This window comes from Trachypithecus francoisi, unplaced genomic scaffold (genome assembly GCF_009764315.1).
Source record: "Trachypithecus francoisi isolate TF-2019V2 unplaced genomic scaffold, Tfra_2.0 Lachesis_group11, whole genome shotgun sequence".
Classification (NCBI taxonomy): domain Eukaryota; kingdom Metazoa; phylum Chordata; class Mammalia; order Primates; family Cercopithecidae; genus Trachypithecus; species Trachypithecus francoisi.
In genome coordinates, this window is record NW_022681456.1 from 117,136,228 (window position 1) to 117,153,514 (window position 17,287).

The following is a 17,287-nucleotide window of genomic DNA, read 5'->3' on the forward strand; positions in this document are numbered from 1 at the left end:
ACCCTATTTATAATTCAGTTATAGCCACAAGATTTCACAAGTAGTTGCTAAGCAACAGCAGCATGCTGAGTTCGGGGCTATTGGAAATCTGGCTCTCTGCCACATGAAAATATTTAACTGAGCCTAGAGCCTCCAGAATTAAAAAAAAAATTAAAAAGGAGGAAGAGGAGACAGAGAAGTGGGGGAGAAAAATTCCAAGGAAATTCAATGATAAATGCAGTAAGACACCAAGTACATACAACTAAGCTCTTTTTGAGGGTTCACAAATGCAGATCTAGGATCTTATTTTGGTATTTCCAAATACCATATTTCTCTTCTAAATTTTTAATCATCTTTTCTACTGTTGACACAAACAGTCTGAAGCCATTTGACTGGTAAACAGAAAAAAGTTTGATCAGCCACCTCACTGTTAACAGCACAACAATCAATTCAATAAATATACTGTACAAAGAACAGTGCTTAGAGAGACTAGAAGAGCAGTTTGTGGGGCCTGACTGTGACTATGTCAGATCATTAAGGCCAGGAGGCAAGAAACTACACATTTTCTTCGAATTCTTGTATCCCCATATTCCTGGTTAACTATTAAAAGATGAGATTAACGTCTCTATCCTAAACTGCACTGTTTTTCTATTTTAAGTACCTCTAATAATTTTTAAAGCATAGTAGGAAATTTACTGACAATATAAAAATGGTAAACAAAAATTAACTCATTTCTTAACAGAAATTGAAAAGACACTAATGTTTCAACACTCATTCACTGATAAAAATTAAAATTAAGCACTGATAAAAATAAAGAACATAAAAATCATTCCTTAAGCTGATAAAGATCACTTCAAACTAACAAGAAATTCCATAATAATACACCACAGATATTTCTCTTCAACACAAAAAACACCATAGGAATAAAACACCACAGACATTTCTCTTAAACACAAAAACAAAGGATATGACACTATATTCAATACGTTGTGAAAATCCTGAGCAAACCAGTAAAAGCTCAAACAGGAGTCAAAAGATCCAATAAAGAAAACATTCAGGCCGGGTGCTGTGGCTCATGACTGTAATCCTAGCACTCTGGAAGGGTGAGGTGGGTGGATCGCCTAAGCTTGGAAGTTCAAGACCAGCCTGGACAACATGGGGAAACCCCATCTCAACTAAAAATACAAAACATTGGCCAGGCACGATAAAATTCCAGCTATTCAGAAAGCAGAGGCAGAAGAATCACTTGAACCCAGGCGGAGGTTGCAGTGAGCCCACACCGCGCCACTGTACTTCAGCCAGGGTAACAGAGGGAGACTCTGTCTCAAAAAAAAAAAATCAGAATGGCAAGAAAAAGGTATCTAGAAACACTTACATGACATGTTAGAGCCGTCTTATGAAATGTTAGAGCTAAGACTCAACGTAAAAAAAAATCAATTCTTCCTGGATAAAATTTATTAGAAGTATTGTCAGGGAGGTGACTAAAGAAAAAAAAAGGAGAATTTTAAAAAGTAACTATAGCCAGGCATGGTGGCTCATGTCTGTAATCCCAATACTTTGGAAAGCTGGGACAAGAGGACTGCTTGAGCCCACGAGTTCAAGACCAGTCTGGGCAACATAGTGAGACCCCACTTCGGCAAAAAATTAAAAAATTAGCCAGGTGTGGTGACACGTGTCTGTGGCCCCAGCTACCTGGGAGGCTGTGGTGGGAGAATCACTTGAGCCCCAGAAGTCAAAGCTGCAGTGAACTATAATCATGCTACTGCACTCCAGTCTGCGTGACAGAATGAGACCCTGCCTCCAAAAAAAAAAAAAAGAAGAAAGAAAGAAGAAAGAAAAGAAAGAAAGAAAGAAAAAAGAAACAGAGAATTCCACCTAGGTATTTTGTAGCATGACAAGCTTTTAAAACTTAATCTGAGGGCAGGTGCGGGGGTTCACACCTGCAATCCCAGCACTTTTGGAGGCCGAGGTGGGCAGATCACGAGGTCAGGAGTTAAGAGACCGGCCTGGCCAACATGTTGAAACCCCATCTCTATTAAAAATACAAAAATTAGCGGGGCATGGTGATGGATGCCTGTAATCCCAGCTACTCGGGAGGCTGAGGCAGGAGAATTGCTTGAATCCAGGAGGTAGAGATTGCAGTGAGCCCAGCGCCATTGCACTCCAGCCTGAGCGACAGAGCGAGACTCCATATCCCAAAAAAAAAGAAAACTTAATCTCTAAGTGAAACAATGCTAAAAACAGGGAAAACCTGAAAATCAAAAGTAATGAGGAATGTTTGCCCTCTCAAATGCGACAGCATGTAACAAAGCATTATTATCATAAGTATAAAAAAAAAGAGTACAACAGAATAATTATCCAAAAGACAGACACAAACAATAAAAAATGTAACTATGACAGAGAAGCATCACAAATAAGGAAGAAAGGCCAGGCATGATGGCTCACATCTGTAATCCCAGCAGTTTGGGAGGCCAAGACTGGCGAATCACCTGAGGTCAGGAGTTTAAGACTGGCCTGGCCAACATGGCGAAACCCCATCTCTATTAAAAACACAAAAATGAGCTGGGCGTGGTGGCAGACACCTGTAATCCCAGTGACTCAGGAGGCTGAGGCAGGAGAATGGCTTGAACCCGGGAGGCAGAGGTTGCAGTGAGCCGAGATCGCGCAACTGTACTCCAGCCTGGGTGACAAGAGCAAGACTCTGTCTCAAACAAAAACAAAACATAACAAATAAGGAAGAAATGGATTTTGAAATAAATGGTGGAAAATAGATCAAAATAGCAGTTAAGTGCAATAGCAAAGACACTAGATATAAAATTAATAGAAATATTCAAAGGCGCAGAAAGTACAAGTAACCACAAGTTAGGAGAAATCCCTGAAAAAAATGGCATAGAGATATAGGATTAGTATCCAGAATAAAAAAGAAAATCTATTAGTGAATGAAAAGGACAAACAGTTGGAAAAAAAATAAAGAAACATGAGCAGCCAATTCATAAAACAACACATACAAGAAAAGGCATTCAATCTAATCATCAAAAAAAGACAAAACAAAAAGAGAAAATCCATTTTTAAACATCAGATTGGCAATTATTTCTGGTTAGCATTAATATACAGAAATGAGCGGTATTATATACCATAAGCAGAAGAGTTAAGTGTCTTATCCATTTTTAAGGACAAATAAGCAGGAACTGTGCATCATTTTGACACACCAAAGGACCTTTAAGGTATCTATCTATGTACCAACATGTTTTACAAAGGAATGTATCAGGATGCCTACTGCTGCACTGTCATAGCAAATACAAAAATAAAAACCCTTAATATCGCAGGCATTAAAAAAGAAAAATCTCTGAGAAATATTGTCAAATGTACCAAAAAAGCAGACTTCTTAGTAATTAATAGCGCAAATCCCAGGACCAGAAATACCTTTTTAAATATTAATCCTATTATTTCCTGGTTATCTATCTAAAATATGTATCTTCTCCTTACCTCAGTATCCTCATCTATGAAACTGAAATAACCAAGTCTGCCTTCATGGAAATGTTATGGGAATTAAATGACATAATAAATAGAAAGTACTTAGATACTGTAAGCAGCTAATAAATGTTCCCTGTTTTTATGCCATTATATTTTAAAACACACACACACAAATCTAAACATATATACAGGTATGCAAGTGATATTTTAAAGACTAGAAGGATAAATGTCAAACTAGTTAAAGTACCTCACTTACAGAGAGATAAGGGGATACAAATAACAGACTTTCAATTTAGACCTGATAGGCCAGTGTGAATCATCACATGAAAATACACTCATGTAATTGGTATTTGAACAGTTAAGTTCATCAGACATTCTCTCTTCCATGCTAGTGCTAAACCAGGGCAGCAGTGACATTTGTGAGCTAGAGTAGTAACTTACATAGACACTATGCCTCCAGAGAGACATGGAAGCTACCATCCCAAAGACAAATTACCAGCATACCCCATGTGCAGCAAGTACCACTTGCCCACCACTCACAGTCACCTGAACCATCAGCATCCAGCCAAAGTAAAACAGGAAATCTCAAATACAAAAATGAATACATTCAAGAATTCAAATGAATACATTCAAGAATTCAAATACATTCAAGAATTCAAATACATTCAAGAATTCAAAACAAAAGGTCACAAAAAACCCCACAAAAAACACTAGCTAATCAGTAGGAGAATAAACAGAAGACATTTTAAAATAGTATATTAAAAAATCCTCTAAGTGTATGAGAAGCTATTACACCCACAAGAACAAACACGTAAGAAATATACCCAGAAGCAACAACTTTCAATTAATTCAAGTTTTGGAAAAAAAGAACCAAGAAAAAAAAGGAGGGAAAAACATAAGAAAATTAAAAAAAAAAAAAATCAGCAAATCTGAAAAAATACACAAGTTTTCCAATAATAAAGGCCTACTGAATCCCAAAACAGACTAAATTAAAACAAGCAAAATAAAATTTTTTGACACCTAGGCATACTGTGATAAGATTTCAGAAAATCATTATAGGGAAATATTAATAACTTAGAGTATCATTTAACTACAGAAGAGAAAGAATTAAACTGGCATCAGACTTGTCATCAGCAATACTGAAAGCTAAAAAAAAAAAAAAAACCCTTAAAATTCATGGGAAAAGTTATTTTCACTGTAGAATTGTATAGCTAGCAAAGCTAACAATCAGCTTGAATGAGGAAATAAATGTATTACTTCTGAGTAAAGCAGAGAATGCAGACCCTTGGTAAAATGATTCTATATAAATATAAGTACAAGACAAGACAGCAGAAGACCCTATGAAGGAATTAAGATAAGGAAACTAGCAAAGCTCCGAAGGTAAAACTCTTGAGCAGGCTGAAGTAACTGAGGATCAATCATCTTTAAAATAAATATGTTATTTATGCCAGATAATTGCAATGTGTAAGTTAACAAACTAGTAAGTTGCAGAATATGGGACAAAAATAAAGAAAATTATCAATCAGGAAAAACCTGGTGGGTTTCAAGCTGTGTAAAGCAACAAAAATATCATTAGCTATGCACTATAAACAAGACATACCTTAGAGTAATAGTATATTAAGGTTGAAACAGAAGGACGGCAGAAAATGATATGCTAGGCAAATAGTAACCCCCAAAAATGGTAGGTATACATATGAAACCTATATATGACATATAAAAAAGAATTCAAGTTGAAAATCAAGTAATAGAACAAAAAAAGAGATATGTCCTATTGATAAAACAGGTTTAAATAATTCAGGAAAAAACTAATAAATTCACAATCAGAGATAAATCTATGGATGAAGAAAACAAAACAAGGAATGAACATCCTATTAGCATGCCAGAATAACAGAACAATAAATAGAACTGTATATCCAGTAAACCCAAAACCAAATTTTACAAATATAGCCAATGTACATTAATATTGACCATGTATATGGTGACAAGAAAATCTTAACAAATTCAAAGACAAAAAAAAAAAACACACACAAGGCTATATTCTCTGGTCATAATGTAATAAATATACCAACAAGATGACAGAAAAATTATCTCCTTATAAAAAAAAAAAAAACTTTTAGAGGTAGGAGGAAATCAGTGATAAAATACCAACAAAGTACTAACAGAATACGACCTAAGGAAATCAGCTAAAATGATATTCAGATTAAAACTGATAGCCTTAAATGCATATATTAACAAAAAACTCAAAAACATTAATAAAGGCAAAAAGGTATAACCCCAAAGCATGGAATTACAATAAAAGCAGAAAAATTATGAAAGAAAACAAAAGAGCAAGCAATCAAGGAACCAAAAGCCAGTTCTTTAAAAACACTATTAAAACAGAAAAAAAACCTTGCAAGGAAGATGGAGACAAAGCATACTAAATATAATGAACAACATTAGAAATTAAGAAAACGTAATAAGGTAACATAGTTGTTTCAAATATTAAAGTATATTAAAGTTTATCAATGCCTGTTAGGGAAAGACTGAGGTGTTTTAACTTAATGCAAACTCAGAAAACCCAACAGCTCAAGGTGGCTACCAAAAATGCTAATGCAAAGTTAAACTGTAGAATAAACAGATAGCCAAGGAGAAGGGGAACATTTTTAGAGTAGTTAATTATGTTTGGTTCTGAGCATCACAGATAAAGAAGGACTTAATAACTGCGGGATGACCATGCTAAAGAATGCTCTGGAACAGTATGCTGTATGAGGAAATGTTGGGAAAAAATGAAGGATATTGATATTTAGCCTAGAAAACATAAGAAAATTTTAATGAGCTTTCTTTAAATAGTACCTATTTGTCAGAGAAAGAGAGCTACAGACAGATAGGAAGTGGGGGACTATGACAGGCAAAAATAAAAGTAATGAAAGGCAACTTCATCTCAAAATCAACAAACATTAATTTGTTTGGATGCCCAACAAAAGAAGAAACTGCCTTATGAAGTTAGAGACTCTCCCTTCCATCATTAGAAATGGTGAAGTATAAACTACATAATTATCTGTCAGGAATATCAAACAGTAGGTTCCAGTGCAAAGAGCAATATTAGAAACTACCTGAAATACTGTATACAAAATTTTAAAATTCTTTATAAGCATACACCTTCACATCTTTACAGCAATGGTAATATATTATTTTTATTGCAATGGAATTGTGTATTTTTGTATACAATATTTCAAGCACAGAAAAAAAGAATAACAAATGACTATGTTCCTTTAACCCAGGTTAAGAAATATTAAATTTAATTGAATTCCTAATTAATACATTCATTTTAGACTTTTCATCAGTTAATTTCATTTTGAAGATTTTGAGATTCTACATTGCTTGCTAAATACATTGTTTTTTAAGGGGAACACAAACACTTTTTAGGAACTCAAAGATTTTTATACTACAAATTTTGGATCATTCACACTCAACTTCAATAGCCTCAAAGACTATATATACCTTTATCCTCATGACTTTCTTTTTTTGGTGTTTTGTTTTTTTGTTTGTTTGTTTTTGGTTTTTTTTTTAGAGACGGAGTCTCACTCTTGTTGCCCAAGCTGCAGTGCAATGGTGCGATCTTGGCTCACTGTAACCTCTGCCTCCCAGATTCAAGCAATTCTCCTGCCTCAGCCTCCCAAGTAGCTGGGATGACAGGTGCACGCCACCATGTCTGGCTAATTTTTTGTATTTTTAGTAGAAATTGGGTTTCACCATATTAGTCAGGCTGGTCTCCAGCTCCTGACCTCAGGTGATTCGCCTGCCTTGGCCTCCCAAAGTGCTGGGATTACAGGCGCGAGCCACCACGCCTGTAATCATACTCATGACTTTTATCTTTGTTTTGGTTGTCTATATACAAAATACACCTCTGTCCTACTATCCCTCATTTTTCTTTGCTATGACCTCCAACTCTAACAGCATTCAATAAATTCCTGTTTTTGTCTATCAACTCTTTTTCTCTTTGTCTATATTTAAAAAACCAACCCATCTCAACTATCTTCCCTGCGCAGCATTCTCCTAACCAATATAATAGCACAAGAGAAGTTTGAAAAACTTTTTCCTACTGTTTCAGATGTGTATGTTTTCCACACCAAGAAGCATGACCTTTCCCTCATCCAACCTCAAACACATTAATCAAAATTATTTCTTTCTACTATTATCATTTTGTCAATCATAGTGAAATTGTTTACTGAGATGAAACACACACAAAAAATGTTGTTTCTATACTCAATAAAATACATGTTTTGGTTTTTTTTTTAATCCAAGCAACACTGTCAAAAGGCAACAAGTAAGGAACAGTCCCTGCCCCTGAAACATGAGTGTGGCTTCTATTATAGCTGGCCCCCAGTTTTAAAGTATACAACCATGTAGCAGTAAGCAACCAAACTTTCAGAAATTAGAGAACTGGAAGTCCCACCTAAAAGTAACACTTTATGGTTACAGAAAGAGCCTGCTGCTTGACTTCTAAAGAGGGAGGGAAAGAGCAGAGAGCTGCCTAACATAATTCCTTTCTTTGATACACTTCTCTAAGCTATCTCACTACCACTCTTCACTTGACTCTGCTATTCAACTCTTCACACCCACCCTCCAAAAATTATTACAATCAGTAATGTATCTCTGGCCATACTGATACGAATGAACACACATACTGGCATTTCTTTATAAGCATACACCTTCGTATCTTTACAGTAATGGTATTATTTTTATTGCAATGGAATTTTGTATTTTTGTATACAATATTTCAAGCATAGAAAAAAATAATAACAAATGACTGTGTTCCTTTAACCCAGGTTAAGAAATATTAAATTTAATGGAATTCCTATACATTCATTTTATACTTTTAAAATTCACTTTATTAAAATAATAAATTTAAATATAGAGAAATGGAAAGAATAAGGGTGGAAGTAGAAAAATTGACCAAGTTATATGTATAAATACACATTATCTAATGTATGTCAATGAGCCATATTTGAAAACATAAGCACTCTGATTTGTAAAGGTGAATTCAAAGTGGTAAATTTAAACTTAAACTTTATACTTAAGTGAGGTTACAAAATGTCATCTCTCTGCATGTACCAGTTGGTGTCACTACAACTGAGAATACACTAACAGACTATAATGAAAAGAGATCTAAAACTGATTTCTATGTAATATGAACATATTGTATACATGAGTAATAATCACATATGAAGTCCACTGTTAGTTCATTTGAATTCAAATGTGAAGGAATTTTGAGAAGATGAAAATTACATTTTTAAAAATACCAAATCCAAATGTGGCATTCAAAATCTCCTGAATATTAACATTAAACGATCTACCAATCCTGTTTTCATTAGAACTAGAAACAAACAAATTTTTTAAAACTTCCCAATGGTGAGAGAAAAATATAAAGCCTGGGGGGTAGATGTCACAGAAAAAGGACCTGAATCTCTTACCTGTGGGCAGCTTGACACTGTGAAAAGGACTTCCTCTTCTGTAAACCACTGCTACTTAGTTCATTTGTATAAACATTAAAAGCTAATGCAGACTTCTAGGTCAGCCTTCTTGAGTCTAAATTTCTTGTTTGATTCATATTCATTAAAAAAAAAGAATATAGTAGGTTGGCTACATATTAAAATTCCTTTCAAACAGTGGTTCACATCTGTTGGGTAGTTTGTGCAGCATACATCCCATTTACCACAAAAGCCAAAAAACGTCAGACAATATGTCAATGAAGCTCATAGAACACACAGAGTATATCTTCAAAATGACTATTTCAAGTGAAAATGCCTAGAATCAGAATTCTTTGTACTGCTTTCTATGCTGCCAACTATTAGGTCTGCAGCAACTGTGTGCAGTTAAGTACCTCCCACATATTACCCAATAGTATCAATAGGCATAAATCTATAAAAGAACTAAAAGCTTAAAAGGCTTATAGCTTCTCACTATTTCACATAGTCACTGTCAATTGTGGTCTCACTACTGCTATTCTAATGTATCAACTCTGTTCTTTCAGTCCAAAAGGCTGAATTCTTATACATTCCAAACAGAAAATCCATGACACATTTTATTTGCTGCCCAGCACAGCCAGACTGCAGTTACAGCTAGCTGGCGCCAGTAAGAACAATTTACATAAAGCAGTCCTCATTTCATGACCAAACTAAAGGAGAGTACTGCTGAGTAAACCCTCACCATTCGTTCCCCAACATGTACTGACTGGTTCTAGAATATATCTAGTTATCTACTTACTAATATAATTCAAATGCAGGTAATAAAAGAAAACCAATTTATAATTCTTATATAACTGAAATTCCACCCCCCACCACAAGAAAAATATTTTTAACTCTCAGAGATATTCAAAAGCCTAAGCTTACTTATGGCACAGACCACGTAAATTCAATGGCTGCTGTTTAACAATCATTAAAAATACAAATTATAATTCACTTACCTAAAAGCTATCCTCATTCTACTCTACAACTACCTTTCAAATTTTAACTAATCAATTAAATAGTAAACATCATTAAGTAGATTTGCTCTTAGAAGTATATTGTTTAACATTTCACCAAATAATAAGAATTGTGTACCTTTAGGTATCACTATTATGATGGTTAAATAATTCAACACATTTACCACTAGTTAATATTACCAAAGCATATGCTCAGTACCAAAACCTAGGCATATTAAATTAAGAACATCTTCACAAGAAAATATTCTGTCTGTGCCACATTCTTTTCAAGCCTATATCATTCATGTATTGTTTTCACTGGCCAGATATGACATGGCAAGAGTTGAGTCATTATCTGTAAGGCCTTTTTTAAAAATTTTTATTTAGTTTGTAGTTAATTTATGATTAATATATAATTCTACTCCATTACCATTTTCATTAAGGCTATAGATATATTAAATTTCATTTTAAAATAACAGTCCAGAAACTAATTTAGTCCCACATCTGAAATAATAAAATGAAAAGAAGTACTTAAAATGCTAACTAGGGGTTATCCAAAATATTTCCCGTATTTCTAAATCTTATTTTCAGCTATCTTCAACATAATTCTTAAGTTACCCCTATTACATAAAAAAGATAATGGGGCTATAAATGAGGGGACTCATAAAGTTATCATTTATCAATAGCAAATGGTAGAACTTACACAGACGATCAAAAATATTACCTAGGTTATCAATGATAAATTTCCTCAAACAACTATATTCTCTTCTCAGGATCTATGACCCACCAGCAGCAGATGAAGTGATGGGAACAAACATGATGATTTAATTTAATGCAGTGTACACCACATCAATTAACTCTTGGTTGGAGGAAAGGTCTTATATCAAAAGAGCTTTCTAAGTATCATATACTGATCATAAAATATGAGTTGAGAAAAAATATATTAGAAATAATCTAAGTATTGAGAACAGAATCTAGAAGTTAAAAATTAAAAAATCACTTATTATATACCTTATAATTTTGCTCTCTTCCTACTTGTATCATGCATCCAACCATGAATAAAAGTATTTGAAAATCAAAAGACCTAAAATCATTCAGTCCAACATAAAATATAGTGTAAATAACACGGATGTAAATATTTTTAAGACAAATAAGCTAATTACTTGACAGTGAATTAATTCATCAAAAGAAGCTGAAAATCTCCACAACACGCTTACTAAAAGTACTAACAATGGCAACTGTTGATCTAGCTTGCTCAAATGAATATAGTAAAGACTGGTGTCTTATTTTCAACCCACTATAGATCAATGCTGTTGTAAAATATGGTGGCAATGAATTACTTGAAAAATGAAATTTAAAATAGGCATATAAAATATGAGTCTTAATTGTTTTGACTCAACTGACATAAAATTACATTATCAGATTGACATAAAAATTTCTATAAACTCTCAATTTCAGTTATCTCACAGAGGACCAGAAGCAAACAGTTCTCAGACTGATCACAGGCCCCGTTTTGAGTACTGCTCATCTAGCTCTTATACCTATTCTACCCTACCCCACAGCATTCATAATCCCTACGTATTTGCAACCTTCTCTCATATTTATTGTCTGTGTCTTCCCACTCCCTCCACAGTGTAAACTCCCTGAGGGAGAGCAAGGATCTTATATGCTAAGCATCAAACAGTACCTGGCAAATAATAGGTGCATAATAAATAGCTGTTAAATTTGTTGAGTAATTGATCAATTCACAGTCTGTTTTAGTTTTCACTCTACCATGCTGCCTTTGCACAAATAAGAATTCTTATTTTGTCCCCTTTAGACTCTTCAAAGTCTTCACTTGGAGATTCTAAACACCCTGCTCTCTGACATTTTTCCTGTAAATCAGCCAGGCCCCTAAAAATGCCCTCTCCCTAAAGATCCGTTTCCAAACTACCCAGTAGACCAGATTTCTCCTAATCCCATTCTTCCTGAAATAATGATTTTTAAAAGAAAAAAACAAAGATCTGTGCTAAAGGGAATCTTGTGAAACAAATGCAACCAATATTTAATTTGTGCTACACTTCACTAGTCGCTTTGTATTTGTTATCCTCATTTAAACCCCAATATTAGTTCTTTATGATAAACATTATTCCCATTTTAAAAACAAGAAAAACTGAGGTTCTGAAAATAAGTAACTTGCCTTATTCCATAAAAATACCTAAGACTTGGCCAAGCGTGGTGGCTCACACCTGTAATCCCAGAACTTTTGGAGGCCGAGGCAGGCAGATCACTTGAGGTCAGGAGTTCGAGACCAGTCTGGCCAACATGGTGAAACCCTGTCTCTACTAAAAATACAAAATTAGCCGGGCATGGTGGCGCACACCTATAATCCCAGCTACTTAGGAAGCTGAGACAGGAGAACTGCTTGAATCCAGGAGGCGGAGGTTGCAGTGAGCTGAGATTGCACCATTGCACTCCAGCTTGGGCAACAAGAGCGAAACTCTGTCTCAAAACAAACAAAATACCTAAGACTTATTGAACACATAATTATACATAGGTACTGTACTTTGAACACTATATATCCATTTTTCATATAACCTATAACTAATGAGAGGAAGAACATGGATTCACCCTGACTCTGTTTGACTCAAAATTGGTGTTCTTCCAACGACCCCTCTCAATTAATGATCAGGGATAACACAAAGAGGTTAAATATTCATCTAAAACTACATAATTACTTAATAACAGTATCAGAGCAGAAATAATCTTTTCCTAACTTCTATACTAACGTTTTCCATTATGTATGCCATGGTACAGGTACTTCTATATCCAACAAAGGGATATACTAGGTCAGATAGTTCTACTGGCAGTTGGCTAGCTGTATCTGGCTTACTTCAGAAGGAAAGACAGATTCCCTTAGGCAGATGCAGAAGCAACTCCTCAGACCTCCCTCCAGTGTTAAGGCCCCTCTTTCATTAAACTGATGAAGATTTACTAAATCAATTCGTGCTGTTTTCACAATTTCCATATTCACATATTAATGAATAATAACAGACAGTTACAAATCATCAACAGAGAACTCTTTGTGAGGGTTCTAACCTGGGCAATTAAAAAAACAATCACTTATTTGAATAGACATTAGGCTTTCTCCCAAATCACTTTCTCTTTTCAAAGTGTGAAGAACAGTAAAGCAGGGGAGTCACTGTTTCCTGTGCAAGTTAATCACTTTTTCAATTTTCTCTAAAGTTGAACTCTAACTAGAAAACATTTTCCAAAAAGGCGTAACAGTCTTTCAGCTATTCCTTAGAGTTACCAATGTTGTGGTATTATTTGAATGTTAACAAGCTGGCTTTCCTCTGGGAAATGTGGAATTCAAATTTAAGTCAGATAAAGATTATAAATTATCATGTTTCATGCATCATCAAGGTAGTCTTCACATAGACACTGTAAATGTTAAATTAATAAATGTAAACAGAAGTTATCCAAAAAATAAAGTTTGTAATGGCCTAACAGCCATTATCTAATCTAGTGTACAGTTAAGAAAACGTTCTATTAGGACATTTACTCATTATTTTAAGTGATAAAACTTCTTAGCTCAACCAATTTGAGCAAAAATCTTTCATAAAATGTTATTTCATTTACCTGTTCAGTAAACCGCATAGCTTGAATACACTTTAACTTTTTCTTATTCAGTATCACCATTAAGAACATCAAGTTGCTAGTGATGTCCTTTAACACAGTGATAACATTTAAAGAAAACAGAACTGATTATCACATAAAAGATCTCAAGATACTTATGTTTCTAATTAGTATTTTTTTAATCTCTTCACTTTCGATCAATTGTTACTTGTTTTTTTTTTTTTTTTTTTTTGAGACGGAGTCTCGCTCTGTCGCTCTGTCGCCCAGGCTGGAGTGCAGTGGCCGGATCTCAGCTCACTGCAAGCTCCGCCTCCCGGGTTTACGCCATTCTCCTGCCTCAGCCTCCCGAGTAGCTGGGACTACAGGCGCCCGCCATCTCGCCCGGCTAGTTTTTTGTATTTTTTAGTAGAGACGGGGTTTCACCGGGTTAGCCAGGATGGTCTCGATATCCTGACCTCGTGATCCGCCCGTCTCGGCCTCCCAAAGTGCTGGGATTACAGGCTTGAGCCACCGCGCCCGGCCAACTTGTTGTTATGTCATTGGATCTCCTTCATTTGGCTCCCACGGCACTCTATAAAAAATTAGGACAAAATGAAAGGTTACAAAAGGTGCCACATCTTCTAAAGAGTAAACTGACTTTATATATTCTAAGTCTCTCCTACCAAGTAAAATAGGCTACATTTTACTTATGTTTACCTTCTTTTGGGTTAGAAGTTGTATTTTAGATATTTAAGGCTGCCAATAACCTATCAAATATGTAGGATAGATATTTAAAAGGAACTGTTTTCCAAGGCCACACAGGTAATGTGATTCAGTGAAGAGGACCAGAGGTGGGCAAGAGGAGGCCCTATCTAAAGGAGACAGTATCTATACTCAATTATACAGATTGCTATTCTCAAGCAAAAATGTTGTTTGCTTTTCAAGAGGCAAGACACCTAGATTTTTAGGTAAAATCTGACAACTTTAAATGTTAACAATTAGAGAAATGGGCTAGTGGCTAAAGAATAAAAACAAGAATAAAAGTGCTGGTTGCCAGTCTGTAGCTCTGAAAATGAATTTTTTTGAAAGAGAAATTCCTGTTTTTATGATTCTTATTTGTACTGAAACACAGGAAACTCTAGGCCATGAATTCAAGTCATGTTTTTAGATAAGTTATTTTCTCACAGTATATTTGAAGAACTCAGCCAGACTATACCCAAAACATTTCTCCTACTCCTCTAAATTCTGTAATGTCAACATTCTATATTGGCTTTACTTAATAAATACATCTGCTATATCCATACACAACAAAGGATGGCTAATTTATGCTAACAGAGTAGGTCCCAGTACTACAAAAATGAATATATAACATTACTAAGTGGATATAGTGTTACTTAGCACTTCTTGCTTCTGAGTATGAGTTATACAAGAAATTTCTCATCGTTTTTAAATATACACTGATCCAATCACACTTGAAAAGGTATATGACACTTGAGAGGCAAATAAACTGAAATGCATTTGGATATTACTGAGAAAATTAGTATGCAAGATTTTTGCAGAGTATTTCAAGATACTATTCTGAAACATTATGTAAATTGATTCTCAGCATATGCTTGCCAAATAGGAATTTCCCCCATTTTATAGATGAAGAAATGAGAATCAAAAAATGGAATGAACGTAGGGCATGATGTCTCATGCCTGTAATCCCAGCACTTCAGGAAGCTGAGGTGGTCAGATCACTTGAGGCCAGGAGTTCAACATCAGCCTGGCCAACGTGATAAAACCCCGTCTCTAGTAAAAATGTAAAAATTAGCTGGGCAAGGTGGTACATGCCTGTAATACCAGCTACTCAGGAGGCTGAGGTACAAGAATTGTTTGAACCCAGGAGGTGGAGGTTGCAGTGAGCTCAGACTGCCACTGTACTCCAGCCTGAGAAACAGAGTGAGATTCTGTCTCCAGTAAAGCAAGAAAGAAGGCTGGGCACAGTGGTTTACACCTATAATCCCTACACTTTAGGAGGCCAAGGCAGGTGGATCACTTTAGGTCAGGAGTTCAAGATCAGCCTAGCCAACATAGTGAAACCCTGTCTCTACTAAAAATACAAAAATTAGCCAGGCGTGGTGTGGGCGCCTGTAATCAATCTCAGCTACTGGGGAGGCTGAGGCAGGAGGATCACTTGAACCTGGGAGGTGGAGGTTGCAGTGAACCAAGATTTCACCACTACACTCCAGCCTCGGCAACAGAATGAGACTGTCTCGACAACAACAACAAAAAAAATTAGCAGGGCACAGTGGCTCACGCCTGTAATCCCAGCAATTTGGGAGGCCAAGGCAGGCAGATCACCTAAGGTCAGGAGTTCGAGATCAGCCTGACCAACATGAAGAAACCTCATCTCTACTAAAAATACAAAAATTAGCCAGGCATGGTGGTGCATGTCTGTAATCCCAACTACTCAGGAGGCTTGAACCCGGGAGGCAGAGGTTGCAGTGAGCCGAGGTCATGCCATCACACTCCAGCCTGGGCAACAAGAGTGAAACTCCGTCTCAAAAAAAAAAAAGAAAGAAAGAAAGAAAGAAATGAAAGAAAGAAAATGGAATAAGCTTGTCAACGTCAGAAAAAGGTAGGAAAAACAGTATTCAAATTCAGGTTTGGACCCTTGGCCAGTGTCACTACCCTAACATTTCTCTTAGAGGCTTACGTAGATTAAATTGTTTATGAAAAAGAGTAAACAAAAGGGGAGAATTTTAACAAGTGACAAAATAACATCATAAAACTTCAATTATTCAGCTCTCAGATTTAGTATGCCCTCAATTACCCAGCATAATAGCTAACCTGGAACTTGGAACAGAAAATTTGAAAACTATCACCAATCCCAAAAGCAATCATCTCAGTAAGGGGTAATTTATGCTTACAGTTGCAAAAATGCAACACAGCAGTGAAAGAATTAGCAATAATATCCTGAGTAACTATAGGGCGTTAGTATTTCCTCATGTGCAAGTAATAATCTTGTAGAGGGCAGGGGTAAATATTACAGTTAACAATAGAAGGCAAAAAGACTGGGTTATTAAAATTTCCCTAAGATCCCACTCAAGACCAGCATAAACTGCTCAGTAATTTCAACATGGACAGTTTTTCTAGCTTATATAAAATGTTTTGAAATACATGTATTTTAAAACACCAGAGTCTCTTCCCCTCCCACTCTCGCCACCAAGATAGTGAGCTGTTATTACTATTAAAAAGCATGAAAATAAGAATTATTAAGGTCACAGCACATTCACTTTTCTATGCCATACTCACTCCAAGGATAACCTTGCTGAAAGGAATGATGAATAGAATCCCTCAAACACACTAAAATGTTTTTCTTTTTCTTTTTAAGGGGCAGTTCATATGACTGAATGATTTACATAAATTAGTGTTCAAATTATGAGAATCGACTATGTCATATAAGACAGTCCTAAAGATTTTGCAGTGTAGTGACTAAAGTGAAACAAAAATGCTAAAGCTATTGATGAAACTGAGATAAATACTGATCCCAGAACACATTTTAAGCCACTAAATAAATGGACACTGATTCAGTTAGGAAAAACAATTATTTTGTTTAAAAAAATGTAACGAAAACAAATATAAACACAAGGCTGTGACAAGGCAACAATTTTAAACTGTTAAGTCATGTACATATAGATCTCATATTCCATCTTCATGAACATCAAAAAACAACATAAAGAAGATACATTCTAGAATAATTTTCAAACTGAATTCCATAGTGCCTTAAGAGGCCAAGGTTCTACAAATAAG

At 35.3% G+C, this 17,287-nt stretch overlaps 1 protein-coding gene across 4 annotated transcripts in view; it reads right to left on the reverse strand.

Annotated features, from left to right (window-relative positions):
- Positions 1-17,287, reverse strand: part of ATF7IP (activating transcription factor 7 interacting protein) — a 135,933-nt gene that overhangs the window by 98,508 nt on the left and 20,138 nt on the right. Inside the window, exon 1 of one of the 4 annotated variants that reach the window (XM_033222797.1) lies at positions 8,907-9,286. The exons of the other annotated variants lie outside the window; for them this stretch is intronic. The gene's annotated coding sequence lies outside the window, so the exon portion shown is untranslated. Of the gene's footprint in view, positions 1-8,906; positions 9,287-17,287 lie in introns of those variants that run through there. 4 annotated transcript variants of the gene reach the window in all.